This window comes from Lepeophtheirus salmonis, chromosome 5, assembly GCF_016086655.4.
Source record: "Lepeophtheirus salmonis chromosome 5, UVic_Lsal_1.4, whole genome shotgun sequence".
NCBI lineage: Eukaryota > Metazoa > Arthropoda > Copepoda > Siphonostomatoida > Caligidae > Lepeophtheirus > Lepeophtheirus salmonis.
Genome location: NC_052135.2, coordinates 16,347,305 through 16,358,780, shown reverse-complemented (window position 1 = coordinate 16,358,780; position 11,476 = coordinate 16,347,305).

Sequence of the window (11,476 nt, the reverse complement as noted above, 5' to 3'; positions counted from 1 at the left end):
CGTAGTAAAAGCCAGTCTTATTTGCTTATTTTTCAAAAAAAACAAACATATTTTGCTTCCTTTAACCACTCCAACACCGATTGTACACTAACAAGTGGTTCTGGTTGGATCCCAGGGATAGAGTTTTTAATGTCCTTAAACTTAAAGGATTTTGCTGTATTTGGGAACTATACTAGAGACAACTGTAATTGAGGAGTTGTAACTAATAAATGGAACAAGGGCGAAAATGTAGTTCCAGGCACTTCAGGGGGCCTGATTTTAGACAAATAAGGACAAAAGAGAGTGCCTCCAGCTACGACTCTCCTTCCCTAACCATCCTCGACGACAGAGAAGTTTTCTCTAAAATACCATTTGCCTGCGGATGACAATCACTGGTGACTAAACATGTCGATCCAAGAAGATGTTCCAAATGCTACCGAAGTTTTCCGGTAAACTGGGATCCCCTGTACGAGTGGATAGAAAGCGGAACCCTGAACCTCAAAACCCATCCTGAGATGAAGGTTTTAACCACTGTTTCTGCTTCCGTATCGCTTATAGGGGTGGCTTCTATCCACATCGTAGCTCTATTTATCACATCGGGGTCACCAATGAAGAAATTGCACGGATGAGTTAACTTGAAACACTGACTATATAATTGTTAGAAAGGTACAAGCAATAAATAAAAGATAATATCAGATAAAACAAATAAAACCAACAAAATAGAATCAAGAGTCCTTCAAATGAAAAAAAAAATGATTAGGTTAAAATTATTTACTACTAAACTCTTGCTAAAAAGTAACCAAAAATGCGACTTTGATTTTCATAGTTAAAGCAACTGGTTTGCACAACAAATATAAGCAGCCAGGCAAAGGAAACTGAAAAGCGACTGTTTAGACCAGGTGACCTCTTAAACCAAGTTTTATATTTTGTAGCAATTTTAAATTTGAAAAATGGAGATGACGTCTTAGTGTGGTGACACATTTACAACAGGTGACATATAGACCAGGTTTGTCTGTATACACAAATTGTTTATATAATAACAAAGGAATTGTGAGCAAATCTTTGCAAAAATGAAAAAACCAATTGTTAAGATAATTCAATTTAATAGAGCCGAATTTTGAATTTCAACATTCTTTTTTTCTATGAAGTAAATACCACGAACTCCATTTTTCTCTTCTTTATCCTTTTTCGTTTAGGTTCTTATTTACACATATTTTAATTTAAATAACCAATTGTAATTTTGAAAATACCTCTTTATGGGATAATATTGACTCACTAATTTTATTCATGAAATAAATGGTATTTATATATCTACTTCCAAGAAACTATTATTGAATTGGATATACAAACAAATCTGCAAATATGCCCTTACAACATTAGATATCTACTGGACGTGAGATGATATATCGAATCGATATCGGAAATATCGATGCCTCTGGTAAAATATCCAATATCTGCATCGTAACGATATCGTATAGAATTCTAAGATATTTTGATATTTTTTCTGTATTATATACGATGCGTTCAGAAAAAAAAGACGTAATGGACCCAAAAATTGTTCTTCAATTTTTGTAGCCAGTGAATTCTATTACAAGGAGTGCTTTCAATTAGATGAGTGAATTACTATAGACTTAGGATTTGTGAGCGATTCTCAATCACTCAAAAAATTGCTTACTTGGACTATTTTTGGGAAAAATTGCTCATTTGACCTTTTTTTATGTTAAAATTTCTCATTTTCCCATACTAGTAAGAAATAAATATATATAGAGAAAATTTGGATTCTATGTAGTTAGATCACAGAACAACTATAAATGATTCTTTGATGGCATTTTTCGAGGACAAATCAACTTGCAAAAACCCACCTTCGTAAGGCTCTCTTTTTTATGTTTGATATGTAAGGAAGCCAGATTCTGACAGAAACCAATTAGAGGAAGTGGAAATTCAAACCAAAATTGACTTTTGAATAATCCCCCTTGAATCTTGCAACACAAAAGAAATATTTTTGTGCTAAATTATGAAGTTTATCAATTTTCAGTGGTAGTGATGATTATACGAATCCATTTAATAAGATTTCTAAAGATTTGGCCAACATCAAATTTCCTCCAACTTCTAATGTGGACATTGAACGGTCTGTTAGTACATTTACTTTTTTGAATAAATTTTGGTAAATATAAAAAAAATACTAATTGCTTTAAATAATCCTTATAAAATTGTATCTTTCGTTAAATAAAAATTGCTCAATTTTAATATTATGTATACACATTTTTCAAAAATTTGGCGTTCTTTTTGGCTCATTTTGGGAAAAAAATTGCACAAAAATTATATGTCTATTTATGAACTTCCAAAAAAGAGTTCAGTATAAAAGTGTTCTTCCCTTCTCATATAATACAGGAAACTAGTATTCCAGTATTATATGCCCTGGTCATTACATTGAGTAAATAATGCAAGATAAGATTTATTCGATAGCAAAGTTTGTCAAGTTTATCTTTCATAAAAATCACTCACTTATTATAATATGGTCATCTTGCTAACATTATTAAACCAATATCAAATTGATGAATCCTTATTTTATAACTCAAATATGTTTTATGCAAATAAATTTGTGTAGCAACGAGTCAGCCTTTTTTATCCAGTAATGTACGAACCAACAAGGGCTAAAATATAATGAATGAGCAGAACGTTACTGAATTATTATAGCTCTGACTTTTAGGATAAGTATCATTTGTTGAACGAAGCCAACCAATTATGATAAAACAAAACAAATGTTTTCAGGGATACGGGTATATCTGATCATTTCTAAAGTATCTGATCGTATCAGAAAATGTTTTAATAGTATCCCATATGGAGTACTTACCTACATGGGTACCCAACAAACCTGATGAAACTCACACCATATCCTTTTTTTATTTTACCTCACGAAATTGCGTGTATGTACTCATTAGGTAATAAATTGGGAACCAATCAGTTAGAGTCCTTCATGGACAATATATATTGTTTCCTTCAGTTGCACATAAACCCCAGTCTTCCTTCCTTCATAATCATAAAAAAAACAAATTAAGGGTTAGACAACAACGCAGAGACAAACTCAGTTAAAACTTTTAAATAACAATAATAATTTTACACCTTTAAATTACCGACCTTTTTCCCTTGTGTTTTTTTTACCCACACCCAAAAATATTTTCTACTCTTCTTGTTAATAACTTGGTGATTTATTCCTTGTTATTTTAGGGTTTTTTCTTCTTTTAGAAGAAGAAGAAGCTCATGGAAAACCAAAGAAAAAAAAATTGTTCACCTCATAAAAATATCCGTTGGAAACCAAAGGAAACAACATTGAGTTCTTATTCAAAACACATTTTTCTAAGTATGTTTATTATCAAGGGTCAATATTATGCAAAGGTATTTGGAGGAAGGGGAAGGTTTAAGGGCCTTTCACAGTTTTATTTTTTTGAAATAGTAACAATACGAAGATGTTTTTGAAAGGGTTTTCTCATTAGTTAAACGATGTCTAGATCGTCCATTAGACATACATTGGATGTTTTCCTTAGTAAAATTGGGAACAAGACCCATAATCTACCCCAGTCATTTCACAACCCCGGCCATCGACCCCCTGAGCCCATGACCCCCCCCCCATCCTTTTTTATCATTATCATAGAGAAGTACAGCTTGTAAACGATAAGGGGCAAGTCATAAATGAAATGAAGGGTATGGTTGTTAGAAGTGGTTATTAGACAGTTCTTCTTTTGAGTTTGAATCAGAAAGTAATTAACCATTAAGAGACACAAAAAGGATCAATAAATATTTTCATGGAAAGGCTAACTCATTCGACTCTATATTCTAGAGACTCCTTTCGTTAAATAGCCTTAAGTCAAAAATATATAAACAGAATTGAATGCACTTTTCCATTAAGGTCGATGCAAAGATAAGCAGTGGTTATTTCTATTTGATTAAGTCATCAAGTGCCGAGGTTTATGGAACTAATCCAATGTGAATTGCTCCATTAGCACTGATTTATAAAAAAAAGTGATAATAAGTATGCTTGACCTAAATTTTTAGGTAACTCTCAGGATGCCCTACACCCACCCTGTTAAAGTTGCGTCAACAAAAACGAGCTTTTCCATACTCAAATCGATTAAAACGGAATAAAAAAGATTTCTGAAAAAATATAATAACCGTAGCATGAATTAAATTGGAGGCGTTCAGGATCATAGATTTAAATAATAATCAAGTTTAAATAAGTTGCTGTGACAAATGATGACGTCAAGAGAAGCTCAATACATCACTAATACCTACATAATTAAGTTAAACAAATTTTTATGTTTTTATGGTTGTTAAAAGATTGAATATTTGATTGTATGGCTATTATTGAATATAATAGGGATTAAAATTCTGGCATATAGGTAGGGGGCGGGGGGTTGCCTAGGGTCTAAAAGCGCAGGCGCCATGCAAATGTATCTCTAATAATTATTACCAAATTTAAAAGAAAGGCTAATTTATTGAAAGTATTGTATCGAATATGTGGTCTTGATACTAGTATTTTGTTTTGGTTCTTGTACCAAAGTTTTTATTGGTATTTCGATACTTTTTCAACTAAAACATGATCAAAAATGTGTTAACTTATACTTACAGGGGTGTCAGCAGGATTTTAAGTAGATGAGAAATATATGGCTTTTATATATAAAAGACTTTTTACTTTTTTGGCTAACTCAGAAATTTGGATGGTTACCTGTTATACTTTTATAACATAAAAGTACTGCCTGTACCAATGACCAATTTAGTATAGTATCGTCTTAAATGTGTTAGTATCCTGGTATCACTATATTAACGGTATACCCAACAACAAAAAACAATGCACTTTGCAAATATTTACATATAAGTAAACTTTGTCATTAAATACTATAAATCAGTGGGTTGCACCTGTAATACAAAGTCTTTAGTAAGAAAAGACAATAAGAATTCAAATACTCCTTGTTAATTTCAAAGGATGGGTAATTACATATATGGGTACCTACCATTTCTTAACAGTATTCTTCCTTTCATTAAGAACTTTTGTTTCTGTAAAAGCAATATTTATGAACATTAATTATTTTTAATGTTCTGGACATGACAATTTAGCAATTTTTTTTTGTTAACTTTTTGTGTGTAGAGCTTGTAAAAAGAAAAGTAATAAAAGTGTGATGAAGTAAAGTTTTGAAGGAGGTTTTTCTATAAATATATAACTTCTAATGTAAGTACATGTTCTAATAGTAGCAACGTAGTTATGTTTTTCATTTCCGTCCCATGAACAAATTCGTCGCCAAAAGACTCCCGCTGGGCTTAGAAGTCGTTGAAGAATCGGAAATATTTAAGATCAATACTTTGTTTTAAGTAAACTTCCATAAATTTCGTTTCTTCCTTTTGTTTCTTCAAGGAGAAAATAGATACTCACTTTTTTTAAGAGAGTGTTTATGGCAATTGAGTAGTAGATAGATGTATTGTTTGCTCCCAAACAAGGGTTGTTTACATTCTTGTTTCAAATAATTATCACATAGAAGAAATGAAGACTTTGTAAGGTTGTGTCTTATTTCAATACTTACTATTCAGTAAATAATAATCCAGTGAATGAAAAAAATGAATTCTTGAATGTATTATCAAGATATAAGATCGATGTTTAAATTTGTGTTTAAAAAACTCACAAAATATAAGTCATAATCAGTATTGGGTAGTATCAGTTTAGTTAATAATATATTTCGTAATATTAAATTTTTACAAACAAATCAATCGAAAATGTGAATTCCATCATAGAAAAGCAAATAACATACATAATAAACATATATATATATGTCGTGTACAAATTGCAATTTTGCAGAAATTGTAACGATAGGATCAAGTTGTAATCGGTAATTTAAATTACTGATTTGTAATTAAATGAGGAATTTCAAGATGAAAAAATTGCAATTTGTTCAATCTGCACGTACAAGTTATAATATATATAAATTATGTACTAATGATTTTGAATAAAAAATTTGTAAAATTAAATTAACGAATAATTTTGAATATGAATTGCAATGAAATATTTATTCAATAGTTATGAAAAAGCTTTTGTTAAGGTAACTGAATTGTTATAACTTTTTTTCCAATATTTTTAGATCAAAGATAAAAAAATGATTATTTTATATCTTTATGCAAAAATATGCATTATTTTCCACACAGGTTAGTTTTATGTTGTATATATAAAAATATCCTTTTTGTACGGAGTTCATTTGCATTTAAAACCAAATTACAGATGAATGAACCCACATATTAACATTTCCATCTATAAAGAGTATAGCGCCCGCTTCTGGCTTCTATTTAAAACAAAGGTTGAACAAATTGATTCTTTAATAGTGTCTGCATTGTCATTAATTATATATGCTAATTTTTGGAGTATATTATACCTAGACGTGAATTATGCTTTGAAATTTTAATTTTGTAAGTCATTTGTTTAATTAAAACAATGGTTATTAAGGGCTAAAGATAATTACTTCAAGAAACAAAACATAATATTTATGTATACAAATAAGACTCGAGGTGTCGGATCATTTAGAAGAGAAGGAGAGAGAAACAAAAGCGTTTGAAGCCCAAAAAATAAATACCCAATAAATTTAATAAAAAAACTACAACATACTGTTGAATTTTTGAGCATCACCTGTTGAATATGGCTTCCGGTAATGTGGGGGAAATATATAACGTATTACATACATATATTATATTGATGAAGAAATATTTGTTATAACATATTTAAGACAGGAAAAATACAATTTCATGGAAATTAGGTAAGAGGTCTAATAATAGGTATTGTACATGGATTTTTGTGTTAGGCCTTTCATAAAAAAGTTATAGAATGAAGAATCCTTATGGTATACTCCGTATTGGGTAATATTAATTAGGTTGAGTATTAATTTATTTATTACATATTATTACGCAGTGGCAAAGTAATTTAGTTATATTTTTTTTTAGATTAAGAGTAACAATATTAGTTTGCATTATATTGTTTATTTATCAATATCTCCTTAACAGATGATTGGACAATCAATTGAATGAGTTCTTTACATTAAATAATGTAAACTAATATACAGTCCTACTCTTTAAAAACGAATTTTACTTTATATGTATATGTTTTCTATTATACTTGCAAATCTACAATCAGAGTATGAGTTGATTTGACGTGTTTTTTTTAGGATTAAGACCTTCTGTTAACAAATTATGTAATAAATATATATGTGTATATATACATAATAATTTATTCTATATTACTCAATTAAAAGTAACTTTGTTACATTACTGATTACTTATTTAGCAAATGAATATCGTTATACTATTAGTTACCTTAAAAGAAATATTATTGCAGTAATATATCACCAATACACGTTACTAGACAACACTGTCTATATAAAATACTCTCAAAAATTAGTTTAACAAATGTTGAAGACTTAATTGAATGTTACATAAGAAATAATTCAATGTTTCTTGTAAAAAACCCCGTTAAAATTGATAATATGTACATACCTATATAATGAATGTACTCTGTAACTTACGATTTCTTCTAATTTGTAATGTATATGTCCCATAACACTATTTTATCCATCTGGGTGTTCAATTGGTGGTCATACTTTTTATGTTGGATGGTCTTGGGAAACCCAGTTTTTGTATATGATTCATCCATGTCAATAGTTCAATAATTTTTTTCCCTTTTAATATTAGTCAGGTTCATCAATTTTTAACTTTTTGTGAACACTTCAAAATATATCATTATTGTTGTAAAAAAAAAAAAATTAACATGGGGCCCATAATAATTAGAAAAATATTTGGGACAAAAACAGATATGCTGTCATGGAATTTTATTATATTAGCTGTTATCAAAAAAAAAAAATATGGAAAAAAATTTCGAAAACTAAATTTCTAATATATCTAAAAATTGAAAATTTTTTTTTTTATAGAAAATAATTTAAAAATTATATAAAATTTTAAATATTAAACTTTCTAGTCAAAAGCAAAAATTCCTTAATTAATTTTTTTTCATAACATAGAAAAGTAAGAAATAGTTCAATACCAGTAATATATAAGAATAGCAATCACAAATCAAACATGAATTCTTGATTCTGATTCTAGAAGAAGCACCGATTCTCCGATTCCCCATTTCGATTAATTGTCCTGTTATGTATTCATGACTCATTCCTACCTTCTCATCTTTTAGTTATTGTTGTTATTTAAAAGTACTAACTTATAAATAGCCGGGCATTGTGTATGTTTGTCAGAGGAGTAAGGATTATGCATTAATAAGAATATATACATGTTCCTATTAAATTACATCGTTGCCTTATTCCTCCACGTCTCTTCTCTCCTCATTTCTCTCGGTCGTCCTGGATTCCTTTATTTAGTAGTGGGTGTCCCTTCAACCTCGTCAAGACACAACACGTCCCATCACAAATACTTATAACTACCTAACAATTTTCTCGTATTACTCTCTCCGTCTGTCATGAGCACACAAAATAATGGTTAAGTTTTAATTAGATTTTGTCTCCACAAGAATTAAATAATATGGGGTAATGTTAATATCAATTTAATAAGTGATAACAGTTTCGTATAAAAAACACTATTCAGACTGCAACTAAAATTATTGGGTTCATTTTGGGTCATATTTTCTTCAACTGTATTCATCATCATTCATCTTATTCATGATGACAATGATTATTTTCAATTGTTATACAATATAGTTATATTAAGTCGAGTGTTTGTTTTTAACCGGCCTAGATTTGGGAAAACGACTACAACTAAAGTACTTTATTGATGAAAGGGGATAAATAACTTCTTTGTTTCATGAATTGTATATTTTGTGTAGTGAACATTACACAAAATGTTCAAGGTTATATCTGAACCTTATACGATGAGTGTTATAAATTTCATATTCACCATTTATAATTTATAAAAACCTGGCATATTTTAGCATCACATCATTTTAATCAATGAATTAAACAAAGCCTAGTAGTATGGATCCAATCAATTCTCATGAATAAAGAAAATATTAAGATTTGAAATCAAAAATAAATCCTTTGGGAAGATTATATATAGTACAAGCAATATTACCAAAAAACTAATTGATAATTGATATTATCATTTCATTTTGATCTATTAATATTAACTGGTTCTTATTTCTTTGAAATGTTAGGCGAACATAGTCAGAAAATGTTTCATTTCATAAAAAATGAATAAGTATAATACTTACGCCATATTGATCAATGTTTAGAGGTGGCACACAGCCGTTGAACTATAAATGAATAATTTATTCATAGAAGGTAACAAATTCTGGCATTGAATAATTAGCAAAGCTATACACAAGTAACTTTTTAGGTGTTATTGGGCTGTTTCCAGTCTTTTAGCACAAGTCCAAGGCAGGTGGTGTGTCTTTTTACTTGGAGTCTGAGTCAAGTCTTATGTCGCAGGTATTTAAGTAAGACTGGATTAAAAGTAATGTAAAGGGATGTGATTTGTGTAGAACATGAAGAGAAGACAGGAGTGAGACGTATGGCATTACCGAATTACGAGTAAAACCCTTTTTAACATCAGATGTCGGTGATATATTTTTTTTTTTGAAGGGGAGGGAGAGGGATAAATTAACTTTATAAAGAGGAGTTTTTTAACAATTTACACCAAAGGTAGGTGATAATTCTTTTTTCAGACGGAGATATTAATACCTTTACTAGCTATTAAAAACGAAAAAAAAGGAGGAAAGAGCACAAGCCAACCCAGCTTTTTCTTTTTTAAAAATGACATCCTTGCCCATGATATGAATTTTAAAAAAACATACCGATCTATGTTCAATCTCTCAACTTAACTTTCTTAAGAAAAGAAAGAATAAAAAATCCGTTGATAACTACCCAATTTTTTCCCAACTATTCCTCATTTATGTATAAAAGGGATTTGTTTACAGCTTAACAAGAATTACATAATTCGAGTTTAAATAATGAATGTTCAAAACACTAATAAGGGATAAAAAACAAGACAAACAAAAAATATACTGGAGTTATTGATGATTCCGGGATAACAATGTGAAAAATCTGTTATTTTTTTCTAATAAATATTGCATTTGTTCCTTTTTAAGTACTTATTAATTTGAAATTTAAAAAAATTATAATATAGAAGAAAGAAATAAAAAAATCCAAGATAAACAATGAAAAGGGCTACCAACTGTAGATATAATAATATCCTTAGCTTAAAGTAAAAACAAAGGTGGCCACAATGAGTTCTAAAGTTGGCGTACATAGATTTAAGAAATTGTCATAAAACTCATCTCTCAAACATCATGGGAATATATTTCTATACATTCCATAAATTCAAGGTTAAAGATTTATTGCTTTTTTAATGGCTATTCTTCTTTAATTATCATCAACACTTAGAAATATTTGTCATTTCATTGAGCAATCTTACAGTTCATTAAGGCATTGAATTTTTATAAGTACACTTGGTCTTCACAATTCGTGTCATGAAACATTTGAGTTCAATCCTAAAACAAATCACGGTCTTTGACGACGTTAGTCAAATTTATTTCTCCTTTATTTAAACCAGTTCTAGTACTGACTGTCCAAAGGACTGAAAGTCTTAAGAACCAGTCCTCAGGACTGATATGAACGTTTCTAAGACTAGAATTGACAGAATAAATCAGGCCTAACACAACACTATAAATACAAGTCCTTGACTATTTTCGTTTTGTCAAATTCGTGTCTTTGAATATTTTCAATGAGTCTTCTTCAATTCTTTAGAAAATAAAAGGTATTTTTATTGAAAAAATTGAAATGACTTTCTAGTTCAAGTCAAATCGTGAGTCTTAGCTTTCAAATCAAAGTTAAGTGTCAAGTCTTTGATTTTGTGATCAAATCGAGTCACAAATCTTCAAAATATAGTGACTCCAGTCCAAGTCCCCATCTCTGGTGGACGCTTCCTATTTCATAAAGAATAATGCCATACACAAAACGGCAATAACTCTAATTATATGATTAATACTGGCCAAAATAAAGTTGGTGCTTCTTTTGATATAGGTACGAATACATGCAGAGGTTGATTATATGACTTTGTGAAAATTTTCTGGCCATATCAAATTCATAATTGAAGCTCATGAAAGGAATTTAAGGATGAGGATAATGAAATTCCATATTATGACATCCCATGAATGCAAAATAAAAAACAACCAACTTGTTCAACAGGTACATGTACCTATCTATGGGGTAGGTCATTAAGTATTCAAGATGATAAATGAAGGAAGTTTCCGTTCAACTACCTACCTATTGTTTGACTTAAATAATAAAGTATATGATGGTTTAAATAGAATTTTTTTTTCTTCTTCCTCCCTCTCAGGTAATTAATTCTTTTTGTCCTTTGCATAGTTTATTATTATTAAAACTATTATTTTCTGGACCACTGGAGGTTTTTCTGCTCCATACCATGTATATTACATTGGTAGGTAACTAACTATTTTTATTCTTTT